Raw genomic sequence first — 15,149 nt, forward strand, 5'->3', positions numbered from 1 at the left:
ATTCACCACTAGCTTGGGCACTTTTTTTTTTCAGTTGTTTTCAGAACATGTATAAGTATTTCTAGCCTATGTACTAAATGGTATTGCTTCTTTACTTAATTGGGATTACACTAAACTAGATCCTTTGTTGTGACTGACTGTATGTCTGAAAATGAGGAGCAAATCTGTGTTAGTCCCAACAAGAATTACACTGGCTGGTAAGATTCATGAGACAAGTCTAGGCACCATACAACAAAGAACGTCATGCAAGCTCTCAGTAATACTGTGAGTTACAGATTAAAAACTGAACTCAGGTGAAAAGCAGTATATATTGGTCAATGTGAGAAAAAAGGACCTGGACTTTCTATGCCAACACTATGGGTAAAGTTTCAGAAGAAAGGGCCCTCTTCTGGAACTAAACAGCTAATTAGAACTAAATAGGATGAGCAATCTCCTTTTCTGGTCAGAAAGCTAAAAATTGACCCAGTATAATTGTTCTGTAGACATATATGCAGCCTCACTCCACTGTCCTAATACAGAGATATTACTCAGGAGGTGATGTGAAGATTTTATTTTGGTTTCTCTGCACCAACGATGAGATCATTGCTGAATGCTATGTCTAATTCTGATTTCAGTGCTTCAGAAAAGATGCTGAAGAATTTGGAAAGGCCTCAGAGATGATCTCTTAGAATGACTGTGGACCTGGAAAGGTCCAAGAAAGAGACAAAAACTGTATCAGTGAGTATATACTAAGTTGGTACAGCAACAACTTTGCTGAAGATGCATACAGATAAATGAAACCATAGGCTTGTTTTGTTTGTCCTTACAGGAAGAGCAGCTTACTCATTTCCCATAGCAAGCAAAAATTCAGTCTTTTTCAGTACCTCACGTTCCCTCAAACAGTAACTGTGGTTCTGTTAAGAAATAACATGGACGAGACCCAGAGGATCAAAGGCCAGGGCTGCACTGCAGTGTGAACAGGTGGCTCAGGGTAGCTTGTGCAGGTCACTTAGCCGTTACAGCAGGACACCCAGGGCTTGCCTCTGTGCTGGAGCAATACTGAGGGTGTGCTTAATATGTGCTGCCAGGGCTGCACCTGGGCACAAGTGCAGTGGGTGATCCTAGACTGTTCCAGCCACAAGAAAAGGTTTCAAGTCTGACTGTATTGCCCTCTTCCTTACCCTTCCTTGCCAGTAACTGGAAGTGCATGCCCCCCTTTGCTGAGCTGGGAGGAAGCTAGGGTGATAGGGCACGGACTGAACTGCTGCTCTTTTCTTCCCTTCTGGTTCAGGACGTTTTCACCTCAAAAAAAAGATGCTCAACAGTCATGTTCACCCTTACGATCTGTAAAGCTGGCTGTAAATCTGGTAATCTTACTTGAAAGCCTTAAATCTGTGCTAGGAAAGTATTTCCTTCACTTCAGGAATAGGTGTATTGACTTAATGGAATTAACTATAAACATAATTTGCCTCTCTAGGGTCTCAGACATTTCACAGAATCACAGAAGGGTTTTGGCTGGAGGAGACGCTAAAGATCATCGAGTTCCAACAACCCTGCCACAGGCTGCGACACCTTCCACTAGATCATGTTGCTCTAAACATTACAGTGGGTGACAAGTGGGTCAAACCCCCCCAACCATATGCCTGGTTGAACCAGCAGTGACTCTCCTCTGCATATGAGTCTTGAACTGTACTGACCTGACTGGAAGCATGCAAATACCGACGCAACCAGTCACGTACTAAAGTTGTCTGCTCCACAGAAAACCGTGTCAGTTGCCCGTCCTGAATCTCCCCTAAGTGCGCTTTGCTGACAATGGCCTTTTCCCATGGCTGTACTCGGGATGCCTCGTCCGGCTATCGGCGCAGGGCTCCTCAGGGAGGAAGGCGCAGCAGGACGACGGTTTCCATCAGCCCAGCGCGCCGGAAGCCACGCGGTCCCTTCGGCCATGCCGCTACCGTACAATGGAGACAAGCGCAGGCGGTAACCAGCCGGCACGGCGCAGCAGCCCTCCCCTGGAGCACAGCACGGCGAGGCGACAGGCTAAACACAACCGCTGCTGAGGGCGCGGGCCCGCCGCTGGCAGCACCACCCTGCCGAGCTCGGCCCTGCTACGCCAGAGGCGAGGCGCTACGGGCAGCGCGCCCAGCAGATGGCGCTACCGCAGCGTGGGCTGTGGCCGGACGGGAATGGGCGGGGCCACGGTTTGCGCGCCGTACGTGACCTGAGCCGGGAGGACCCCGCGCGGCTGTCCGTGAGCTGCCTGCCAAAGGGGGGTGGCCGCCCGGCGTGGCGGGTGTGGCCGCCATTGCCTGCTGAGGGCTGTGGTGGCTGTGGGGTTGTCTTGCCGCCCCCCGGGTCCGCGCGGGAGCCGTTGGTTATGGGGCAGGCCTTGGCTGTGATTTTGAGTGCGGCCAGTTCAGAACCGCGCGTGGAAAGCGGAACGGTCACGTCTGCACGTTAACCCTGTGGAGGGTTGCTGAGGGGGAAGCGGGCGCGGGCTGCCCTGCCGGCCTTGCGCTGGTGTCCATGCGCGGAGCGGATCGTGGCAGGCGAGCGTGCGTTCCGAACCAGCCGTAATTAAAAATGAAGTTCTGTGTAGTAAAGAGCACCTGGTTTTGAGCCCTGTGCGAGGCCATGTAGAATTCTGAAGGCTGCCAGAGACCTCAGCAAGAGTAGGCAGAGAAGGAATTGCGAGTGGTCTTTTCAGAAATCATTCCAGCCGCAGCAACAAAACCAAATGAAGAACCTCGAACGGAATAAACCGGAATCCAAACACAACAGCAACAAAAATAAATCAGTCACAGAATACAGGTTGGAAGGGACCTGGAGGGTCCTCTGGTCCAACCTTACTAGGTGGATCATGACCTAGACTGGATGCCCCAGCGCCCTGTCCAGTCAAATCTTAAAGTGCCCAGCACTGAGGAAATTATTCCAGTGGATAATTATGCTCACTGTGAAAAATTTTCCTCCTATGTTCAGTTGCAGTCTCCCCGGGAATAACTTGTGCCTATTGCCCCTTGGCTTTTCCATGTGACACCTTGTGAAAAGGGAATCTCCATCTTCTTTGTAGAGGAAACCTGCAACTCCTCAAAAAATCCTTAAAATGTTTTAAGGTTTGTGGTTACTGCAAAGAGCAGGGTTTGACCTGGAGAAGGATGGAGGTGAACCTAGGCAGAATGTGGCCTGAGGCGGGGATGTGGTCCGGACAGTGTCTCGGGGAAGTAAACCTAGCGCTTGGTGAGTGCAGTGGGGCCTGGAGCAGCTGTGAGGGCGCACTGTTCGCTTCCCTTTCTGAGGGAGCTGCACTCTGGGGTCCATGCTTAGCCTCCAGTCTGATACAGGCCACTGGGGAGTAAGGCGCCCCTGCGGCTGGGCACGGCTGCAGCCCTGCCGGCAGAAGCAGAGCTGCCAGGGTTGACTTGTATCACTGGGGGAAGGCTGGCATCAGGGACACTTACTCTCTGTGGAAAGAGCAGCAGAGCTTTGAGCTGCAGGTAAAGGAATCTGACTGAAAACTCAACTCTTAAGAAATAACAAGGAAAATGGACCTTTTGCATCTGGGTGGTCAACAGAGACAGTGGAGCACTATTCTGGCCAGGTTATAGTTGCTATCTTTTGGATATCTAAGCTATATAAATAAAAATAATGAAAATGTAGGTGGCAGTAATTGTCCCAAGTTAAGTTTTAGTCAGATGGTTATTGTCTTATAATTAGATTGTATCTTTGTTTTAATTATTCAGAAGATGGAACATTTCAGATTTGTGAGGCAATGCTCTGGTAATGCCATACATTCCATTTATGTTTAGCTGGATTAGTTCATTTAAACAAATCTCATCAGGCTGAAGTTTTAAATTAATACAATGAACAGTCCTGCTGAATTTGAAATAATTGAATATATGTTATGGGAGTTAACTCTGCTGAGTAAGGACCAGCATATATGTTCAGCCCCTTTGGGAGCATTTGCTCTTTTGAATGTGGGTGGAAAACATCTGTACCTATTTATCTTCTTTGAGTTTTCAGTGTGCCTTTAACTACATCTATGGCTGGCCTGCCAAAATGCATGATGAAGATAGTAAAGCTGCTACCGTGAGATGCAGTTCTCCTTCAGTTTGAACTGAGACGTCTGCTGGCTTTAGCAAAATTCTGCTCTATACAACTGAAGGTCTGAAAGAGACAGAAATATTAATAATTTACTCTTAATCTGTTATTGATTGCAAGGAAAGCAAGCTCTCTAAAACTGAGGGCAAGTCTTGGTGCTTGTCTCAAGGATTTTGATACTCAAGCTGAGATAGCAAAGAAGCACTTGGAAGGTTAATTTTTGGCCATACAATGACAGCAACAGGTGAGATGTGGTAATCACCGTAGATACTTTATAGATTTACATTTTGGAATGTATGTATTTAAAAGATGAAGGGAGGTAATGCAAAACCTATGAACTGGTGAGAGAGAAAGCATGGAGTAAAACTCACCTAATGAGCAGTCAGAAGTGGATTCTTCAGTCTGTGAAATACTGTTCTGCTTGACTAGCATGGAACATTTCATTTTAGCATCAAAAGGAATTCAAGTGTCACAACCAGTTAACGAAATAGTGATAAAGCAATTAAACCAAAGGATTCATACTTCTTGTTGTTAAGGAGAATGTGTGCTGATTTTTAGTGACAAAAATTATAATATGATTTTGGTGGGTAACACGCAATTCTAGCCCCTTATTGCTGACTACAAATGTGAATTCAGAAGATAATTCTAGATCAGTTTTCCTATGATGAGGGAAGTCTTGTCAGATGTTAGATGAAGTCTGGCTAATTAAGGAAGTGCATTCAGGCTCTGCCAGAAGATCAGACATTATTCTTATTTTCATCTTAATAAGAAATCATTGATGGCATAAAGAGTTCCTTTGATTATTAAAATAGGACATTAATATTGAACACTTTTACAGGTAAAGAGATGTTGGTACGAAAGTGGCACAGAGAGGAAATGTCATTATGCTCTTCTTTTTTCTTTTTTTTTTTAGTATTTCCATTTCACACCATCTCAGGAAATCAAATTAAGGTACTCCAGTATTCTTATTAAATTCACTGGTTGGGAGCTAAGAATGATTAAGGGCTTGCATTTGCTGCTTAAAATGTGGCAAGAAGGAAAGACGTGTAAGACACCAGTGAAGAGCAATTTTAGGCCTCACACTTTCAAACTCGCCTTTTTATATACTATTACATGTCATTCCTAGTCCCTCTTCATGTTCTTATTATCATCTGCAGAAGAGAAGGAGACACAGCACAGGCAGAGTGGAATAATAAAAGGAAGCAGAGTAATAATGAGATTTCATATAATGCTCTCTATCGTGAGTACTTCTTAAAGCTGAATAGTAACCGTAAACTAGCTGCTGTTTCTTTCACTAGTTTAGAAATTACTGAACTGTAGCACTAGCTGTCAGACAAAGTATGGCATAAAAAAATACTCTGTCACTGAGGTCCTATGCATATATTATGTGCTGTGGATAATGTCAGTAAGAAGTTAGTCATACCATACTGTCACATGATGTAATTAATACAGAGTAAATGGCTCTGAAATTTAACACCAGCCAGAGTGTAGTAATTGTGGAATTGTCCCAAATCTCAAAGAATGTGTGAGTGGATGGTGTTAATAGCCTGATCATGTAGCAGCAAGGGTTTAAACATAGATTATGAAGCATATAATTTGGTTCCTCAAGGGGCAACTAATTTGACAGCAAGCGCCTTGTAGTGGAAGGTGACTTTTTGGTAGAGCTGCAGAACAGGCCAGGTTTTATTTTTGGGAGCATATGAGATCTGTTGGATACTGCAATTATTCATGTCTGATTTGTAGTATTCCAGAGCATTTCCAAGCATCCTGATTCACCAGGATGTGTCTACTTCTGCTCTTGCTTTATTTTAGGGTTCAGTGTTTTAAGGAGAAGTACCACTACTGCATCTACAGCCTACAGTAAGATCTGTGTCAGATGTCACAGACTGGCTCTTTAGAAATCTCACATACCAGAAGTTTAGGTTTCAGAGGAATGGCAGGTACTCAGAACTTGTAGAAATCCTAGCCAAAACCTTCACTGACCTTATGTGAGGCATTTTAAATAACCTGTATTAGAGCAGTAGAATAGTAAGCAGCAGTTGTGTGCTCGGTTTTAACTGAACAAGAAAAACTGCAATCATACTGGTACACAGGAGGAATCTTAGAATATTATTCTTTAAAAGCTTTATGTTTCTTAAAATTTTCTAGTTATTGCTAACGTCTAATAGAAGGTCATTTTTTATAATATAATTTGTGCTCAATAGTGCCAGCTCAGTTCTTCCCAGAGATTCTTGAAGTACAGTTGTGCTTAATGCCATAGAAGCACAACAGTGTGACAGTTACTCTTTGAGAGTAAGTTCGGATTTAGTTGGGCTGGACAGATAGAAAAAAAAAATTAGGTACCTCATGCAAATGGTTCTGCGTTCTGTCAGGTTCTTTAAAATTATCATCTGATAGCTATACAACGAACTGAATTATTCTAACACCAGGAATCGAAGTCATTTAAAAATGTAAGGAAGCTGTATATATGCGAATACTATATGAGAAATTTCATAACAATCACTTAAAAAATGTAATTTGCAACTTGAAAGACTGAATAAACTGATTTTCTTAGAAGTGTATTTCAAATGCTTCTTGATTTGCAGCAATTGCTACCTCCTAATTTGAGGGACCTTTTCAAGTTTGGACTAACCCCCATTTTCTTTTTAAAACTTTAGAGAATATGTAGGAATTGTCACTGTGAGGTGCATTACAATCTCAAAAACTGCTGTTAAAAATTCTTTAGAAATAATGCACTGGAATAATTTGAACTAGCTTTAACTTAGCCATTGGGGTATCAGGAGTGGCAATACAAGACTTTGGTATGGAGTAATTGGCTCTCAGCAGGTTAGGTGGTTAACACTCCACTCCCTGCTGTCATGGGTAGCCTTCTAATATAAATGTCTAATACATGACCAGCAGCTTAAAGTTAACTTGGCTGTCTCTTTACAGTGCTGCATTGTCTTTGTTGTGGTAACTCTTGTGACTTGCTGGCCTAAAATGGTTTCTAAGTCCTCTTTTTTTCTTTCTTATTCCAAAATAATAGTAATTCATGCTTATTCATATAGCAAGATGTACTTTTCTTTTAGGAGGGCAGAATTTAATTTCTGTAGTGCAAGTCCATCTTTTAGAAGAGTTTAATTCCTATAAGTTAAATCCCCTCCTTTCTTTCAGCTGACTGGAAGAGAGATTCAGATGTTTCATCCTTGAGATCACCATCTTGAGCCTCAACACTGAAGATATTTAAAAACAGCAGATGGATTTCTTACTGTACCAGATGAAGTAGAACAAGTTAAGTATGGTGCCAAGATAGATAACCTGTTTCAAGACATTTCTTTTATGTCAAACAACCCTTGACATTATAGTCAAGTAACAGTCATTCTCAATTATCACTATCAAGTGTTACCATACTGCAGTATGTAGTGGTTTCTATTCCATATGCTTATAAAATAGGTCCAAAGACAGACATTCACATGAAAAATGTCCAGATTTTTATTGCTATGCCATCTGTGCTGAATAATTCTGCAGTTTCTGGTTTACATTAAGAGCATAATGAAAACCGCTGATAAAGAGGGGGGAAATGAACAGTTTCATTCAAAAATTTTTCCTGTAATAGCTGAAATCTACAGATAATATGTATTTAAACATTTGGCTTAAGGGAAGTTAACATTTTGAGCAATGGTATGTGTGGAAGGGCAGGCTAGAGATCTAGGTGAGAAGTGAATGCACCAAGTCTTAACTGTACTATTCAGTTAGCATGATATCCATCATATACTCTCAGTGCTTTTAAATTCTTCATACATAATTTTCCATAGGAGTGAGGAAAAAAAATGTATATTGTTCGTGTGTCTAGAACAGCTTAATAGAAACCTTAGTCAAAGGACTGAGATTTTAGTGAGAGATTTCTACTGTCTTTTTAATGTGATGAGATTTATAGTCATCTACTCTTGCAGAAGAGGCTTCCAAAGTGTGAATCCAGTTACTGAAAAAGTTCTGTTTCCTGTTTTGATCCTACTTTAATAAGGATACCATTATATGTTTGTAACTTTCTCTGAATTCAGAAAACAGTAAGCCAATGGTATCTTTGCTGCATCAAAAGAAGTGTGACCAGCAGGTCAAGAGAGGTGACTCCCCCTGCTCTGCTCTCACGAGACCCCACTTGCAGTATGGCGTTCAGTTCTGGGGCCCCAAACATATGAAGGACATGGACTTGGTAGAGGGAGTCCAGAGGAGGGCCACAAAGATGATCTGAGGGCTGGAGCACCTCCTGTGAAGACAGGCTGAGAGTGTTGCAGTTGTTCAGCCTGGAGAAGGCTCTGGGGAGACCTTAGAGCAGCCTTCCAGTCCGTAAAGGGGGCCTACAAAAGTGCTGGAGAGGGACTTTTTATAAGGGCATGTAGTGATAGGACAAGGGGGAATGGTTCTAAACTAGTTTCAGATTAGATGTTAGGAAGAAATTCTTAATTGTGAGGGTGGTAAGACACTTGAACAGGTTGCCCAGAGAAGTTTTGGATGCCTTGTCCCTGGCAGTGTTCAAGGCCAGGTTAGATGGGACTTTGAGCAAACTGATCTAGTTGAAGGTGACCCTGCCCATGCTGGGGAGATTGGAACTGAATGATCTTTCATGTTACTTCCAACCAAAACCATTCTGTGATTCTGTGACTTGTAGGTATTTATAAAGACCTAAAATAATTTTGCATGGGGTTTGGAAGGGAAGGCTATATCTTACGTAGTTTTGTGTATACAGTGATTACTTTTAGTTTCAACAAAGTGGAAATAAGGAGTTGTGTAAGCCTTAATTATGCCTGTTAATTTTATTTCTTGAGATAACGTAATGAAATTGAATTGCTGTTTAAGAAATTCTCGTGTCAATTTGAAACTGCTGTACTCCCTGCAGTATTTTGTCTATAGGTACATTACAGTAGTGGAGAAATTACTTTTAAAAATCAGATTTACTAGGAAATTCATATTTTATTCCTTCAGTGTGTTTATTGGAGCACATAGATGTGTATTCTGTTTTTTTTAGAGATACTGGTTTAGGTCTCCGGCCTTCTCTGCAGTCTTGGAAGTGCTGTCTGTGCTAACTATAGCCCCGCACTTGTGATCTTGGCAAGTGGCATCCATCAGCACAAGCCCTTGGAGATATGCTAAGTCTCTTCCTAGAGCTGTGTGGCAGGTGAGCACTAACAGGAGCCATGCTTGGTGTCACCTGCAAGAACCGGATGTGTAGACGCTTACAGGATCAGTGATGTGTAACCAAGGGCAGCACATAGCGCAGCACAGGGAGAAGAGATTCTCTCAGGGAGACTGCCATATATTGTTTAACAACCTAGATAGGAATTTTGCTTGCTTGTGGGTCTTTTGCACTGGGAGGTGGGAGTTTGGATTTCTAGGTTGTTAATGATAGTGGTAATTATAGAAGACACTTAGCAGTTAGAACGCTAGGTTTCAGAGGGTTTTGATGTTTTGTTTTGTTTTGTTTTCCCATAAACACTGAATGGTTATGATGTTATGTTTCTGAAAAAAAAATCAGAGCATTTGAGCTATACATTACTAGTCTGTTCACCGCTTTAAAGATGAACCTGAACTGAGGATGAATTGCAAGACTGAATTGTGTGAAGCCAGAACCTGCAGTATCTGGCTTTATCCTGGAGGCAGGTACTAACTCCAGACAGTTCTAGGTACCAGGTTCAGTGCTGCAAACTGGGCAGCTCATCTGCCACAGTTCCTAGTAAAAAGCTTGGTGCCCTGGACTAGAAAGACTTCTGCTCCTGCAGAAGTCTTTGTATTGTCACTCTGTAGCAATATCTATATAGCTAGATACAGTTTCTGGAGCGTGAGTGATGTACATCCTTCTTGTGAAACCTTGACACAACTGCACAATTTGAAGGAAACCAAAGGGAATGCATTTATTAAAAAATTCAAAACTCCTGCATTTTATATATTACTCTACAACAAGCTCTATCTTGAAGCAAAAAGTTTACTACCTTTCTCGATTTTAAAACCATAGGAACCTGTCAGCTGATGTTCTCTGCCCTCTCTCCCTTTCTAATTTTGCAAATGCATTCATTCTGGGAGAGGGAGGAGGCTGGAAGACAATATGGCAAAAGAGAAATGTATCTGCAATGCCTGACTGCTGGGAAATAAATATATCCCATTGATCTCTCTATATGCCATATTTCAGCAAGAAATTAATGTTTTTCAAGTGACTTTACACTTTTTTTCTGTGTTTTTTGCTGCAAGCGTTAATTAAAAAAGCTGTTGTTATATAGGCAGTTAAGGCCCAGCCTTGCCAGTGCCCTTCGCTCACAGGGAGGTGTATAGAGATGACAGGATTAGACATGGCTGATCTCAGATCTTGTCCTGCAGTAGCTCTGAGTCGTGACATCACCACCAACTTCAGAGGAAAATGCATAGGACTACAGTGTCATGACTTTGCCCACGAGAAAGCTGAAGACATTAGCTTGTCCAGTTCTGTTCATCCTTGTTTCATGTGTAAGGGATTTTTCCACAGATATCTATTATAACCTTGAATCTTGCCACAGTATTTCAGAAAGCATATACTTTATGTTTCATATAAAAATTGTCTAGTTTCTTCTAGTTACAATAGCTGCTTGTTCTGCTGCCAAGAAAGTAGCATCATCAACTACTTGGATTATAAAATTACAGAATAAAGACAACAACAGAAATATACTGTTATTTTTCCTTCCTTATATCCTGCCTTGTGACAGGAATCCCCCCCTCCCGCTAAATTTATTGCTTAACAATAAACAAAGCTGCTTTCAACAGCTATTTATAGCCTCTGCAAAGTGTAATACAGTTCAGCCATGACAGTATTAAGAAATGGTATTATCTTGATAGTTTTGATGTTTTAGTAAACTTTATTTGATTTATAACCTCTCCTAAACTCATAGAATCATAGAATGGTTTGGGTTGGAAGGGACCTTAAAAATCATATAATTCCAACCGCATTGCCATGGGCAAGGACATCTTCCACTAGACCAGGTTGCTCCAAGCCCTGTCAAACCTGATGTGAACTCTTCCAGGGATGGAGCAAGCCACAGCTTCTCTTGGCAACCTGTTCCAGTGCCTCACCACCCTCACAGTGAAGGATTTCTTCCACATATCTAATCTTAAGTCTGTCCTCTTTCAGTTTAAAGCCATTCCCTTTTGTTTTATCACTACTTGTTTTTATAAAAAGTCCCTCTACAGCATTTTTGTAGGCCCTCTTTAGGTACTGGAAGGCTGCTCTATGGAGTGTCTTGTCTACAATCCAATAATAAAGAATAGCATAAATACTTTTGTTTAGGTAAATGTTGTATTAACATCAGCAGAGAAAGATGTTCACTGCAAGGGATACAGTGTCACCACAACAACTCCAGAAGTGACCGGAAGTTTTACTTTACTCAGCCCTGGGATTTCAGGTTGCTTTTATGTTTCATTCCTATTAACAGAAGTTTTTGTTGCTCAGTGTTTTGGGAAATTATGTAGAGATATTTGGCTGAATCCCAAAACATCAGAAAACGATTTTTTTAAACCTTAAAAATTTGTCTACTTTGCCCAAGGAAAATGCCTTGAGGAAAGGACTTCACATTCCCTAAGTTAATAGTTATGGTCAACAAAATTAAGATTTTAATTGCAAAGGACTCCCTCTGTTGTCAACAGAGAGAAAGAGTATCTTGTCAGGGGATTCCTGACCAGAAGTCTTAATTCAGATCTCTGTGCTACCCTTCAGAGAAGGCTTGTGAGAGAGACAAGAAAACTTAGATATCCATGGCAGTATGTGATGGGTTGACTTGCACTGGTAATCCCAGTGTTCCATGGTGAAGGCTGGCTCCCACATCTGGGGCTCTCATGACAGGGTGCAATACAGAGATGCAGAGGGAGGTACCAGTTTTCACCAGCTGTCACACCTTGTCTCCTCCAGAACTTCTGCACAAAAGGTGGTGAGTTAGGACAATCTTGTGTTCCCTAATGCCTACCCTGTGGGCCACCAGTTCAGCCACTGGTTCTTAGGAATATTAGTCTGTCCTTTCTGTTCCCTTACATGTTCTTTGTCATAGCTGGCTTTTGTTTTTCAAGAATATTGTAGATGATGTATCTGACATTTTGGGGCTAGGTCTTGCTCATGCTTATACCAGGCAAATTATATGACATCAAGTTCTGACTAATGCTTTGTTCCACTTGTGGTTGTCAGCTGTAGGTGATAACACCTGTGTTGCCTGCGCCTGTACATTTGAAGAGTGCTCTCAGGAACACGTGCAAATACTGCAGGCCCTTTGACGTGCCATGTGCTGACCCCACAGCTGTCTCACAGGCTGACCACAAGGAGCTTGTCAGCTGTATCTGCAAGATTGTAGTTGCTCAGGCATTTGAAGTTGTGGGTGCACCTTCACCCATATCTGGGACTGTGTTTACAATTTCACAGTTTTGGATCAACCCAAAACTGGACTTCAGAAAGGTCACCAACGGACTTCAAAGATAATGTATGCCCTGACTGATTTACTTTAGAGAGTCCTCTAAATGGCCACTGAACTCTTGCGTCTTTGGGCTGGACAGTCTCTGTTAAGAAATCCTGTAACTTGCTGTCTTTTTGCACTGTACTGCTACATCTTCTCATTTAGTTAGTATTGAACTTTTAATCAAACATAATGCTTTAAGGATCTGGATCTTGAAATTTGTTGGCAGATTCTTAAGTATTCATCCTTCTCATCTGATAAATTGCTTAGCTCTCCTACAGCAGTTAAGACATAAAAACCTTCCCTGAATCTTTGGTGGATAAAAAAGTCTGAAGGCTTCTGGCTTTTCTAATGGCTATGCTATTTTGTTTGCTGCTGTCAGCATTTCTTTTTATTAACAGGTACTATGTTTGTTTCTCATACAGCCTGGCAGCTTAACGTTTAAAGCAGGTGAGAATCTGATTTTACTTACAGAACATTTCATTTATTTAAGGCTATTTGAAATGACTTGTTTAATGGATGTATCACACCTTGGCTGATGATCTGTCCCTGTTTCTGTGCAATTACAGTTCTGCGTAACAAAGAGTGGGACATGTGTATCCAGGCAAAACTAAATCACTTAAGGAGAAAATAAAGTCTGTTGAAACACTACATAAATGCTGAACATGGCACCTTTTTTAATTGAGCTTGGTAAACAGAGAGGTTCCCAGCATATCCTGAAAGTTTAGTCCCTGGACCAAGTCAAAAAATGACCCACCACTCTTCAAGGTAAAATACAAGTTACAAGTCAAACAACTAGTCCTTTTAAGGAACAGTGAATACATGTAAATTGGTGATTGTTTTAGAGCTTCTTGGTTTGACTCAATTCATAAATTTAGTTTATCGGTTAAAAAATTTGCTGCACCAAGAACTTGATTGTCACCCTCCTCACAGAGATGGAACCTAATGTGCTGAAGTGCAGGCTGACATAGAAAGCCTTTGAAGTTTACAGTGCCAGTCAGAGATGTGCCTGTATCCAAGAGCCAAGTCTGTTTAGTGACAATTACTAAATCTGTAAATACTTTTGATTCACAGAATCATGAATCATGATTCTGTAAATACTTTTGATTGATGGTTTTAAAGAGAGAGACAATTCTTGAATGTCAACTCATAAATGCAAGTGGATTAAAATTTCTTGAACCACCTGCTTGCTTCAAAGTCTATGGCTTGAACATTGTGTGAAAAATCTGTTCCATGAGTTCCTCAGAAAGGTGCCTTAGTACTGAAGGTAGTGGTGCCTTTCTCTGAAGCCTGGCTGAAGATATCTTCCCAAAGTGAAGATATTAATGGCCTCAGACTAATTACACTTTTGCAAGATGTAAGACTCTCAGTTGCCTGAAGTGTAGGTTCCTGTTCATTTGCTGGCTGCTGACAACTTGTGAGCTTAAGTTGACCTCTGTGTATTTTAAATTGGGTATTAACTTTGGAAGAAAAAGAACATGTCAGATGAACTGTTACCTCATCTTCTGTGTCATGCCATAGGTCTCACTGGGAGCTGGACAATGATGGCAGAAGAAAGCTGGGAAATTGTATTATTATAAAGAACAGCTTCATAAGTGGAAAAAGTGTTGGTGAAGGCAGACGCTATTAGTGTGAAGGAAGCAGAGCCTACTCATTAGCTGTTCTTTCTATGTGGGAAATTAAAATGTGAAATAAAAAGGACTAGTTGCACTGTGCAACTAGTTGCAGTGCAATGAGCATGCATCATGATTTGAATATAACAAATGCCAAATGCAACAGCTATGTAGTGGGCAGATTTCTTTTTTCTCTGGGGATTTTGATCTGTATTCTTGTAGAAGAAGATTTTTTGTATCACATCTATGCATTTCCCATCACTTTGTAAGCTGAAGGAGAAATCCAGTCTCGCAAATTAACCAGGTAGCATTCTCCTATGTAATAGACCATGTAGGAGTATGTAAACCTTAGAGGAGTGTTTGTCACCGAATGAACACGTCTGTACTAGTTCAAAATGCCCTTCAAGCTATGCCTGAAATATTTCTCTGTTCAAATGAGTTACCCCTTCTTGTGGGTGGAATGAAGAATCTTGTCCTTCATCTTAATTTGTATACACTAAGTTCATGACAGAGTAACTTAGTCATACGAAGGAAGGCAGATATCACCTCCCTTCTATGCCATGCAAAGCTGTTGTGAGCCAAGGAGTTGTACAGCTAACAGACTAGTAAAACCAGGCCTGCCATGTCTACCAAAATAATCAGGTCGCATACTCTCCATACTCGTTAAAAAGCTAACTAAGCTATTTGTATGGCTTCTAAACCACGCATGTACAAATTCACATTAAAATTAGAATTAATTACATTAAAATTAGAATTAATTCTATCTCTCAACTCATCCATCTAAATGAACAGTGCTTTGCTGAATTTAGCTTTGTTTTTCATAAATATCCTCCTATTATATAACAACTGGATATTCCTATTTTACCTTGGCATTTGTGGGAGAGGTGCTCTGAAAACTAAATATATCCAGTATTAATTGAACTATGTATCTAGGAAGGACAATTCTTTATAGTTTTATAATGAGATCTGTCTATACATGAAAAAACATCAGCCATTCAACATTTTTATTTCTGTTTTAGAT

General features: G+C 41.2%; 1 long non-coding RNA gene across 1 annotated transcript; it reads left to right on the forward strand.

The window, feature by feature from the left end:
- Positions 1-3,439: 3,439 nt before the first annotated feature.
- Positions 3,440-14,865, forward strand: LOC133219392 (uncharacterized). Its single transcript, XR_009727427.1, has 4 exons — positions 3,440-3,577; positions 5,235-5,317; positions 7,231-7,347; positions 12,254-14,865. It is a non-coding gene; the product is annotated as an uncharacterized LOC133219392 (long non-coding RNA).
- Positions 14,866-15,149: the final 284 nt, after the last annotated feature.

This window comes from Neopsephotus bourkii, unplaced genomic scaffold (assembly GCF_033783945.1).
Source record: "Neopsephotus bourkii isolate Nb327-2 ecotype Australia unplaced genomic scaffold, CSIRO-AGI_Nbou_v1 NB_1350, whole genome shotgun sequence".
Lineage (NCBI taxonomy): Eukaryota > Metazoa > Chordata > Aves > Psittaciformes > Psittacidae > Neopsephotus > Neopsephotus bourkii.